We start from the raw sequence: 13,595 nt of genomic DNA on the forward strand, positions 1-13,595 counted from the left end.
GACTTCTATACACTTTTCTTTTGAGTCGACTTCTCTACACTCCACCCCTAAAACTCCTCCAAGAATTCCTCCCAAGTCATACTTCTAGCTTCCAGTTCCTTCTTGACTAAGATTGTGATCAGCCCATGGTGATATAATCTACATGCAGCCTGATTGGATTTTCCTTTCTGAACCCCCTTCGCCATATTTTCTAAACTTCTGAGCAAATAATATGGGAAATTGATGAGCTTACCAGACTCAAAGTGTAAGAGTAGGTGTATGTGGTAGAGGAAAGTTAGTGAATAGCGACCTTTGCAAGTAAGGAACTTCTACAACACATACAGGAGATCCTTCCACTTCCCTATCATGGCATTCCACTAGAGGCCATTCTTCTAGTCTACCTTCTGCTTTGGGTTGACCATGAATTGATGCCAAAATTTCTTTTCTAACTTTTCCTTCTTGAACCATTTATCCCCTAATACTGGAAACCTTGTAGCCTAAGATATTGATTCCTTTGTTACTGCAAATTCTAATGAACCAACCTTGGCTCAGCTCCCATCGAAGGTCTAAGCAAATTCTATTTCCATAGTGGAGTCGAACCCATTGAACTTCTATAGGAACGAGAGGAACCAAGATTCCTGCAACATTACAAGGCTATTCCTATACTCAACTATCTGTTCCATCTCTATGGATCATGGCTCGATCCTTACAGGCGCCATGTCTATTCAAATTCACCCACTCTCTTCTTCAAATGGTGATCGAGCTACACACCTACCATTTTATCAACCATTCCCCAAAGGGTCGTGCTTCATCATTAAAATTACACAGATGCGAATGGGAATTGGTGCCAGTATAGGCAGGCTATAATGATTGGAAGAGGCAGTGGTTTAGACAATAATTTCACATAACGGTCATGCAAGGTCGGACAGGGGGCAAGGCTATGATTATCAAGTGATGAGTTTTTCAAGGGAAGGTAAGTATTGAATTTTGGGAGAATTGTGTTGGGTGTGGAGAATGATTATTTATAGGATTTTGTTTCAGCCGGATGTATACCCTAGTAAGTTTGTACACCCCTCCACGTGGGGGGGTGCGGGAGGGACTTGTCCCCCCTATTCTTGTACTTGAACCTCCTTCTTCTTGGTGACAGTTAACACATCTAAAGATCATGCAACATTCCCATTTTATCAGAACTGATATTCCTACCAACAAGCTGGTTTTCAGGTTGATCCTTCTGCAATCATGTTAGTAGAACTGATTTTCACAATCACAAGATTTTTTTTTTCTCTAATTATTTATATAATTTTTTGGCTTTTCCTTATATTTCATTTCAAGGGAGAATAAATTAGATCACAACAGGCTGGCATAGCCACCTACCAACTGAAGTTCGAACTTGTTAAGTTATGGTATGTTCTATGCTTATAACAATTTACTTATTTTTCTTATTATATTCCACAGATTAGCAATCACATATACATAAAGTAAAGTGCAGATAGAACATTAAACGATCGACAGAAAACAAGCCAAGACAAGAGACACAAGATGTGGCGGCTAGCTAGGGAGAAACCCCACAATGTGTGGGGAAACCCTTTGATCAAATCTTCTTTTATCTTCAATAATTCAATAGAGAGAAATAGTACAATAAATCTGATTCATATCAGCAGTAGCAAACCCTAGATCAGCAGCATCAACATTAGCGGCTTCATTATCAAACTAGGGCAGACGATATCTCACAAACCGACCGTCGGATTGACTTCATTCCACCACCAAAAGTTTTGGCTTTCAGAGGAGTTTCAGATGAACCTACAACACAGTTCCACAGAGGATATCTTCTAGGCCACGCAATTCAATCTTTACTTCTGTAGTTGCAGCTTCAGTTTCAGCAGTTTCTGGCTTCAAACTAGGACAGTCGATATCTTGCAAACCGTTCGTCGGATTGACTTCATTCCACCACCAAAAGTTGCATATTTTAGAGGAGGTTCAGATGAACCTACAACACAGTTCCAAAGAGGATATCTTCTAGGCCACACAAGTCAATCTTTACTTCTGCAGTTGCAGCTTCAAATTCAACAGCTTCCGGCTTCACATGTGTAAGAGAGAGACCCATTTCTGTGCAGTAGAGAAGAGACTCATTTCTGCGCAGTAGAGAGAGAGAGATGTGACGAGAAGAGTGAGTCCCAATGAGGAAACGTCCTCTTCTATTTATACACAACATTGGTGGGTGAATAGATGCGACTGTTGGGCTTCTGAGCCTACATGAGTTGTAGGTCAGCTTGATAATAATTCCATAATCAAAATAAATTCATATCTCCATGAATACTTATCGGAATCGGATTATCTTTATATCAATCCTACACCTCTCAACGAGAGGAATCTAATAAAAATACTATCAGCCATGAATAAGATGACCCACATGAAGTTTTACCCTAGTTGCCAATTTTAACAAAACTGTTGTTGCACTTGCTGCATGAAGTCTTCCTTTGTGATGGGCTAAAAATATGCTTTAAGCATATGCCCATTCACAAGGAAGATTGAATCTCACCCATAAATGGGTTTGACTTCTACAGCCCCATTGTCAAAGACTTGAATCACCTCATACGATCCCATCTAACAAGTATGGAACTTCCCTTTAAAATGTTTAAATCTAGAATCATAAAGAAGTACCCAATCACCTGGTTGGAACCACTTTTTTGTGATAAATGTTTCTTGCCATTTCTTGTGTTGTTGCTACACCAAAATATTATTTTGAACACCATCCCTTTGAAATTCATCCAATTTGTTTAGCTGCAATAGACGTTGTCGTTGTGCTTCTGAGAGATCTAGACCCAATTGAATTGCAGTCCTAAAAGTCTTTATCTGAAATTCAATCAGCGAAAGGACTTGTTTTATGTACACCAGCTCATATGGTGTATGCCCCGTGTCATTCCTACAAGTGGTTTGATAAGCTCATAAGGCTTCAAGCAACCGACTAGCCTAGTCCTTCCTGTGCATGTCTATTATTTTGGTGAGGATGGATTCGATCACCTTATTTATGGATTCCACCTGGCCATTTGCTTGCGAGTGGTATGGTGTAGATTTCCTGTGCCAAATCTTATATTGATTCATGACTTCTTGTACCAAGTTAGAAACAAAATGCGGTCCATTGTCAGAAACGATTTCTCTAGGAACACCAAATCTAGTAAAAATTTCATCAAACAAAAAATCAACAACAACTTTTTCAATGGCAAAAGAAACAGCTTTAGCCTCTACCCATTTAAGTAACAAAATCAGTACAAACAAAGATATGTTTTTTATTTAAAGATGTGGGATTTATGGGTCCTACAAAATAAATAGCCCATTTTTCAAAGGGCTCAATCATGACTTGATGACATAAAGGCATTTCATTGGATTGAATAGGCTGACCCATTCGTTGAAAACTATCACAACGCCTAACATATTGTTTGGCATCCTTAAACAAAGAAGGCCAAAAATAGTTAGTGCGTAAAATTTTATATGCAGTTTGTTTTTCAGCAAAGTGGCCACCGCAAGGTTCATCATGTGCATATTTTAAAATATCAAACATTTCTTCCTCTCTTACACATCTACGAATAACAAAATATGGTCCTGCGTAAAAGAGGTCTCCCTATATCCAGGAATACGAAGCACTTTTTCTGAGTAATATTCCACTTTTCACGAGCATATAAGTGAGGTGGTGTCTTTCCGGTGACTAAATAGTTGGCTATGTCAGCAAACCATGGAGATTTTGCTGACATTATAAAAATATGTTCTTCAAGGAAATCATCATCAATAGGAATTGCTTCGCAAGGATTGTTTAATCTGGAAGGATAATCAACTAAAATGTTAGACTTTCTTGGCCTGTCAACAATTGTAACATTGAATTCCTGTAATAAAGGTAACCATGTAGTCACTCTACTACTAGTTAAAGGTTTATTCATTAAATATCTTATAGCAGAATGTCAGTATGCACATAAGCTTCATATCCTGTAATATAATGTCTGAATTTATTAATAGAAAAAGTAATGGCTACAAATTCTTTCTCAGTCACTATATAGTTAAATTCGACAGGTGAATTTTTTTACTAATGTAGTAAATAGTGTAGGACTATTTATTCTCTTCTTGTCCTAAGGTTGCACCAATAGCAGTGTCTGAAGCATCGGAGGAAATATGAAATGGCAGGGACCAGTTTGGTCCTCTCAAAACTGGTGCCTGTACTAATTTTTCCTTCAATGTTTCAAATGACTGTTGGCAAGTTGTGGACCAAGTGAATTCACTATCCTTAGCTAGTAATCGAAAAAGGGGGTAGCAATATTGGAAAAAATTTCAATGAAACTTCGTAATAACAAGCATGTCCCAAGAAACCTCTCACTTCCCTTTGAGTTTTGGGTGTAGGAAGACGAATAATAACTTCAATTTTAGTGGGGTCTACCTGAATACCTTTGTCAGAAATCAAATAACCAAGAACCACTCCTTCTTTGCACATTATTCTACGTTTTTTATCACTCAAAGAAAGATGGGCCTCTTAGCAACTTAAAATCACTTTTTCTAAATTTTCAAGAGCCTTATCAAATGACTTACCATGCATAGAAAAGTCATCCATATAAATCTCAACACATTCAAGATCAGCAAAAATAGCCAACAAAACCCTTTGAAAGGCAGTGGGTGCATTACACAACATGAAAGGAAGCACTCGGTAGGAAAATGTACCCCAAGGGCATGTAAAGGTGGTTTTGTCTTGATTTGAAGGTGCGATCTGCATTTGGTTATACCCACTGAAGCCATCTAAAAATGAAAAGTACTTTTTACCGGCAAGGGTATCTAGCACCTAATCAATGATAGGAAGGGGAAAGTGATCCTTGAGAATGGCTTTGTTTAATTCTCGATAGTCAATGCAAATATGCCATATCCCATATTTCTTAGGGAATATCACTAATGGAGAGACTCACTATTTTTCAGAAATGGGGTAGATGAAATTAGCATCTAAGAGGTTTTGTAATTCTTCCTTAACAATATCTCTTACTGCAGGATTCATTCATCTCTGGGGTTGTCATTCAGGTCGAGCTCCCTCCTGGATATAGATATGATGAGTACAAGTCTCTGGAGGAATTCCTTTCATGTCTTCATAAATCCAAGCAAATGCATCCAAATGATCTCGCAACAAGCTAACAAGTTGTTCTTGCTAAAATGAATCCATGTCTGAACTAATGTGTAAGGGATTGCCTATACTGATTTCAACAAGAGTAGTCTCAGGCTCAAGAGTACAGGAAGATGATGCCATAGTATGGGATAAGGAAGGTTGGGAATCATAGTTTTCCTGAAAATCCAGACTAAAGATCTGATGAAGTGTATCAAAACTAGGCATAATGTCCAGATTGTTCAAGAAATATCGCAATTCACCATCCTGCATAGACTCAATATGATGTTGAATTAGAGAAATAGGTTGGGTCTCCTCATCACTACTGTCATAATATAACCATAAGGTATCCTTGAATTCCCGAATAGATCTAGTAGGTGGGTATAAGGTGACCATTTTCCTAGAGTCTCCACATGAAATGTACATGTCACCGTAGTGACATCCAATATAAGCATCAGTCGTGGCAAGCCATGGTCACCCAAGAATCAACGACTTTCCTCCCATGAGATTCTTTGGCTAAAGCATAATGAAATCTATGGGGTATTCAGATGAATCTTTATAGACAACCACGTCGTCCAATACTCCATCAGGCTTGATTTTAGATCTGTCTTCAAGTTCAAGCACGGTGGGTGTAGGATGAATGTGGCTCAACCTAATTTGTTTCATGGTTTGCCTAGTCATCACATTGATGGCTGCCTCGAAGTCTATTAATACATTAGAGACAAGGATATCACCTATCTGGACAAAAACAAATGGGTTTCTAGGATTTGTATATTTCTCCGTTGATACACATGCTATCATCAACTCAGCTTCTCTACCAACAAACTAAATGGTCTAAGGTTCTACTCTCTTCCTCCTTGGCTTTTTAAGACATAATTCCCGAATGATCTTGGTATAGATGGGAATTTATTGGATAGCCTGAAGTAAAGGAACCTTTATACAAATATTTCTTAATTCAAAAGCCAAGGTGGACTCGAGGTCGCTCTTCTCCATGGCCAAGCGCTTAGGATAGGGGGGCTGGTTTGAAGAAGATGGTGAATATGAAGGTATGGGAATGGGTTGGAGGGTGATATTATTTTTCGAATCATTAGGAGTTACCTACTCATTTTTCTCCTCAATAATCACTGTGGATTGTTTTTGTTTTTCTGGTTTAACTACCCTTCTTAATCTCAACTAAAGCTCATTTATCCCAATCAGCAAGGTTCAATAGGTAGGGAGAGGGGATGGTCCAACTGAATGAATCAATTGTACAACCTTACTATTAGGATTCAGTACCGGTTGAGTAGGTAGTTGAGGTTGTTTGAATGGTGGTGGAAAAGTCAATGGCGTCAATGATTGACTCTGTTGAGGTAGAGAGGGAAAATATGGTTGTGACATATGGTGTGGTGCATAAGGAGGATATGCTGGCACCTGAGCAGGATAGGAATGATATGAATGGTTTGGCCCTCTCCATCCTTGTTGCCAAGGTTGAGAGGACTGTCCATGATGGAAACAGTTCCCATGTTGCCAATGTTGAGAGTGATTATTATTATTATTATTATTATTATTATTATTATTATTATTATTATTATTATTATTATTATAGGAATATGGAGATGCATTATAGACATAAAATGTGGTTCAGGAGCCATACCTGCACTTACCTAAGGCCAATTCCTTCGCGCTCCCATGGCATGTAAAGACTCAAGGTCGAAATGCTTTCCTTCGAGTACATATTTTAATCCTGGTATGGAGGGATAATCCTTGGTGGCATGGTTCTCTGTAAAAATCACACATTTATTAGCACTTTTCATATCAGAAGGACATTCTCTTAAAGGATGCTTCTTTCTACACTTTGGACAAAAAATAGACAATGACTCTTGTTATTTTTCTAGTTTTTGCTGAAATTTAAAAGAGTCTATTTCTTTGCTAACATTATTCATTATTTCACTTTTCATATTGTCCATCTTATTCTCAAATCCAATGATCATAGCATCTGTAGATCCCAATTTGTTTGTTTTGTTTTGACCTCCGCTAGTGGATCTAGATTGGTTTCTGGAGAACTTCCTGCACAAGTCACAAATTTATTCAAAAGTTTTCTGAGCAATGTCTCCTTGTCCTAACATATTCATATTATGTCTAGAATCCTCATTGATTCCTCATAGGAACAAGGTTCGAATAGTAATTAAATCAAATTTTTGTTTGGACTTTTGGAGTATATACAAAAATTTCTCTAAGTAATCCTCCAAGGTCTCATCATCACCTTGTACAATGGTGAAGATCTCGTCCCGTATTTCTCTAGTTTTACAATATTCTTGATATTTATTCAAAAATACTCTCTTCGTTTGGTCCCAATAACTTACAGTGTTTCCTCCTAGTCCCATGATCCAGCGCAAGGATGAATCCTTGAGAGTTGCAGGAAACAACTTTAATTTCTGGGCATCAGAAGAATAATCATAACTCCGACATAATATATCAAATTAAAAAAGAAATGAATCTCAGTATTCATGCACCTTACCATGAAAGTGTGGAAGAGCTTAAGGTGAAATATCCTTCATTTGTACATTCTCTTCCTATTACACTATTGGAAATCCAAAAGTGAACTGCTCGTCATTTACCTGGTTCTCGCCAGACCCCTCTACACGGTCTTCATGATCATCCATTGTTGTGACTCCAATTAGACTACTTCTATAAGGTGAAGGTTGACTAATGTTGAATTGAACTTTCTGATCACCTTTAGCCTCCTTCTTCCCCTTTTTGGGTTGTGTCACACCTGAATCACTATGTCCAGAATCCAAGTGGACTGTTCCGGCATGATGAGTTTGCGTTAACTTGGACTTCCTACCTACAAAAGAAGGTCCAATATGAGAAGATTTTTCATATCTTTCAGTATTTTTTCAACCCTTATTTGGCTTCGAACCCCTAACTTTTTTAGGCATTCAATTTAAAAAATCAAATCCAAAAACAAAATACAAATTCTTATAAAAGAAAAAGAATCTGTTAATTGCTGCAATGGAAAAGAAAATCAGCAATCGTAAAATCCTCAAAGAAAAAAAAGCATACTGCAAAAAAAATAATAGCCGACTTACCCGTATTGCAGAAAAATGGAAAGTTCTTACTAATTTCAAATCGCCTCCCCAAAAAAGGTGCCAAAATGTTGGGTGCATGAATTGTTGTCAAGCAGACTCCTTCAACACTTAATTTTCAACCTAGGGGTTTCGTCAACTTAGAGACGAAGCACAGGAAATGCCAGAAATGATATGAACTTTTTCAAACTCTACTCCTACTTCCTTAATTGCAATCTTGCAAAATAAAAAAGAAAATATCACCCGGAAATCTACACCAAAGATATTCTAGTGTTGGAATATGAAAGAAAGTACTTTTGCAGGAAAACAAATGAAAGGAATTCTCAAAACCTCTTGCAACATCTTTGAAAATGTAAATCTATGTTTATCTTTAGTATAGTTGCGTTCCAGATTAATAATTGGATCCTTGAAGATATTTGGCTCCTTTTAGATCTTCCTCCCTATACTAATTTATTATTCATGTACTTCTGCAATGTGCTTGCACTAGTACCAGAACAAAGTTTAAGTGTTGGGAGTACATTTTACACATGTGCTAGAGATTTATGTCTTTACGAAGGAACTTTAAGCCTCAAGGATAGAGCACTCTGTTCCTATATTTGGATATTGATTCCTGTACTGGGACAGAGGTTCCTACACCAAGCTTTCCAATCCTTCTTTCGAGAAAACAACGAATGTGTTAACTAAGAAAAATAACTTGCAAAGGTGAACAAAACTTTTAAAGTAAATTCCTCAAACTGAAGGATTCTTCAACTAATATTTTAATGTCTAAAACAAGACTAATTCCAAATTCAAAGAACACTTTTAATTATGGAACTTTTGCATGTAATCTAAGAGATCATTTAAATGTGACAACATGCTTCAATCCTGTAATAGCTATCCACACTACTGATCTACATGCATAACCTTTTAGACCCAGAAAGATTTCCTTTAAGAATTATTATGCATGAATCAGATCTTTCCTAAATAGCATAAAGTGCAGGCACAGACTAGTGTGTGTCACAACAATGTTTTTTTTAGAAGTGTATTTAATTCAAAATATCAAAATAACTTCAGAATAGAAATCACGCTTTTCAGAATCGCATTAAGACTTAATAAAAATCACACTCTTCAGGATCGCATTAAGACTTATCAAATAAAAACAAAATACCATTACTATAATGAACCAGAAGAATCAATATGCGAAAATGCAAACGCACTAGTGCAGGAATGCGTGCTTGCACGATCTAGGTAGAAAACGAGATTAAACTTCAAAGAAGGAAATCATAATATTAAACTTCAATCGAACTCGCACAACACATATCTGTCACACTATAATGAAATCAGATTGAAATCTTGCATAAAGATAAAAGAAACATATGCTTACTTCACACTTTGCATTAAAAATAATTAGCACACCTTAATTGAGAAAGAGAATAACACAAGGGAGAACAAGCTGGGTTGGCTAGGCCCTAGCCAACCAGCTCGTTTCCCTGTTTAGGAAACATAAAGACTCGGCTCTTTAGTCAACACATCAACACAGAGTTACTGTGTAAGATTGATAAAACATGGCATAGTTCCTTTCTTATAATGATCAACAAATATACATCATGAATTCGAATCCAGCCCAAAATGAGTGTGATATAAGAAAGGATACAAAAGGATAGAATCACATTATCCTTGATATATCTATCACTCACTACCATTTTCTATCTAAGTCCTACATTCAATCAGGCCTGCGGCTGTAACCAAATTATAATGAGCATTCCAATCTGAGCCTTTCGGCTATAAAAAAATAATAACAACAACTCGTGCTAAGCCTTTCAGCTATAACAAAACACTATTCTAGGTATTCAGTTGGCGACCTAATCTCCAACATATCCTTGATTTTCCTCCATGCTCCGAGCCCAACTCGAGTTAATCGTTTCAGAACACGGTGTCTGCATGGAGTGGTTAGCTATCATGGTAGTTGAAGATTTGCTAACGGTGCAGGAATCCTACCTGCACTCGACCATGCTAACAAGATAATTAATTCATTGTCCATTAAATACTTCTAGGAAGAGAATTATTAGTTGCAAAGATTTAAAGGAATAAAATCTATGACAATGATTAATTAATCACATTCGTAACCCTTAAACATGAAACTTAAAGCTAGTGCAGGAAGGGATACGATTCTTGGACTAGTGCAGGAATAAGGGAGTTTGCAAGGTTAAAATAGAGGTATAAGGTTATGGTTCTGAAGGGAAAAGGGTTAAAAAATGGAGCAATTTAGCCTACCAACATATACATTATAAAGTGTGGATTCTTCCTCACCTTCTTTTGATCTGAAATGAACATTCCACCATTCCTAACTACAACCAGAGTTAACATCATTTAAAAATATATCATCTGAAGATGCAATAGGTGTGATATAATCATTTAATATGTCAGGATAATTGTTGAAAGGGGAAGAAATGGAAAGATTAGGTGAAATATCATCTATGATCACAAATTCTTGTTCATAATAACACATAGTCATTATGAAGAATATCATGAGTTCCTTGGTATCTGTTGACTCTATATTGGACTTGACCCTCTTGAGAATCAAAAGAAGTTGTTGTAACAGGTGACATCTTAGGATCAAGAGGATCATAGGAAATAATCGATGGAGAGTAAGAGATGTATCGAGGAGAAACAATGTCATTGATTAAATCAGATTCAAAATTGAAACTTGAGTTTGAGTCTTAAATATGAGGGGAAGGAGAAGATTATGTTGGATCAACAAATTGATTATTAGGTTCTCCAACCTTGACTTGGGTGCATGGAACTTCTTGATTTTATGAAGAATCGAAAGAAGAAAAAATGTCACATGGAATAACAATTTATTATTTTGAAATTTTAAGAGCTCCATAACCAAAAAATGCTGGGAGAATTACAAAGGATTCAATTTCAGATGGATTCAAACAAATATGGAAAAAATACTCAAATTTCTCTTTCATAAAATTCCAATCTATGTCATCCTCAGAAAACTCATAACAAAAGTGAATGAATAGATCATGAAAATCTTCAACAGATTCATCAAGTTTCTTTATGAGATGAATAATCTTCTTGTACACACTTTCATAGTCATACCTGTCAAAGGCTTGATGATGCTCCTTGATAAGTTCTTGGCAAGTATGAATAGAGGTGGTCAACAATGTATAAAACCATCTCCTTCTTCAAATATGGGAATGAACAGCCTGTAAGAAATATCCTCACAATTAATTTTATGAGAAGTGAAAAATTAAAGAAAGCGAAGGGTGCGCTCAAGAATGGTTGTTCCACCCTCACTATCAAATTTCATATTTGACAAGTCATGAATTATCCCCAAGGGAACTTTTAGATTTGTGACTCTAGAAAAACATGTTGGAGTTATGATATGGGAAGAAGCCATTTAATATGAGAAAATTTCAAACATACTTCAAGGGCTTGCTTGTCATCTGGCCCTCCTTCTAGTGCCAAAAACCTATTGACAATGTTGTAAGACACCAATAGGGAAGGGGGCCTTCCCAATGTGAAGTCCAAACTAGACCCCACACCGTTTGGACAAGGATCCCCAACTAGAATATGATGAGTTTCCAAAAGTGATGGTTTCAAAGATATGCCTTGGTTGCAATTAACACATGAGATGATATATTCATGGCTTTGGTGATAACACGTGTATGAACTTTGTGAAGTATCAAATGTAATGCATGAAAAGTTCCATCACATCAAAGGGAAATGAGTGATCCCCTTAGAAGAATGGTTTTTCCACCCTCGCCATCAAATTTCAGATTTGATGAGTCATGAATTATCCCCAAGGGAACTTTCAGATTTGTGAATCTAGAAAAGCATGTTGGAGTTCTGATATGGGAAGAAGCCATTTAATATGAGAAAATTTCAAACAAAATTCAAGGGCTTGCTTATCATCTGGCCCTCCTTCTAGTGCCAAAAAACTTTTGACAATGTTGTAATTTGCTAATAGGGAAGGGGGTCTCCCCGATGTGAAGTCCCAACTAGACCCCACATAGATTGGAGTAGGATCCCCAACTAGAATATGACCAGTTTCCAAAAGTGATGGTTTCAAAGATATGCCTTGGCTAAAATTAACACATAAGATGATATATTCATGGCTTTGGTGACAACAAGTGTATGAACTTTGTGAAGTATCAAATGTAATGCATGAAAATTTTATCACATCAAAGGGGAATGAGTGAGCCCCTTAGAAGCAAGTAATATTACTAATTTAGAAGAGGCACATGAGCGATACAAAAGAATATTTAGTTAATCTATAAAATAGTTCACAAGATAAAAACGATCATAATAGCATAAACAACACGCATCCAACAAGATACTTACTAAAGTGAATGAATTAGTTCATTAGCATTAGCATAAATGAAACAAATTACATCACAAATATATAGATAATAGTCTTACTACATCCACGACATATGCATGAAGGCATGTCGGCCCTGAGATATTCTTATTATAAAGTGAAAGTTCCAAGCATACAATTACATTGATAAGACACTAGCCCCAATAGTGGAACGTGAAGGCAACATTTTCTTCTTCAAAGAATGATAATCTTCCTATGCTAGGATAGAGAAGCCAAGGCTCCAAATATCTGGTTCTAAGCCCTTTGATTCAATTATGAGGGTTTATTTATCACAAATGAGATCATGAATCTTCATCTCCCTTTGTGACCTTTGAGTTTCCCTCATGACTCTTGTACTTATTTTGTCTTTTCCTAACTAATGATCTTTCATATTCCACATTTAACTCTTAGACTTCCACTTACATATTTTATTTCAAATGCAATAATACAAAAGCCCATATAGGACAAAAATGGGTAGTTCCTAATAAGACAAACATAATAGGACAAAACACATTAAGCTTGAGTTTGAGGAAACTCTAGCTCAACAACTTCAACTTATAATTCTATGGTTACATAATGGTTCCAATATTTGTATTGTGTGAATGTTTCCTCAAACTTTGTTGGACTGTCAGGATGGTAGTGGACTCTAACTCCCATAGCATCTGGGTAGATGGTTTTGGAACTAGTCTGCACTTCTTTCTACAAAAAGAAAAACATAGTATTGATCTTAGTAGGACCACCTATATAGTTACGCATGTTATGTTTGTTAACCTCCGGGTCTTCTTTGGTTGTGGGATAATTCAGTTGGTTCAAGTATTGCTTGATCTCTTTCTTGACGATGTTTATGTCCTTTGTTTTTGCATAATCATGCATAAGTGGCTAAAATTTTAGCCAAAAGGGTGTCGATTTGTTTGTTTCTTTGTATAATCATTCTGACCTTATCCCTCTCCAACTCTACTTCCTTCCCTGTCTTCTTGACCAATTTTTCTAGTGCGCTCCTATACTTAGTTCCCCACTCATGGATCGTGGCAATGGCTACATGAATGAATTTCAAATCTTTCATAATTTCCCGCGA

The sequence above is a fragment of the Pinus tabuliformis genome, chromosome 8, assembly GCF_031772625.1.
Source record: "Pinus tabuliformis cultivar Carrire ecotype Pingquan chromosome 8, CPIR1, whole genome shotgun sequence".
NCBI classification, from domain to species: domain Eukaryota; kingdom Viridiplantae; phylum Streptophyta; class Pinopsida; order Pinales; family Pinaceae; genus Pinus; species Pinus tabuliformis.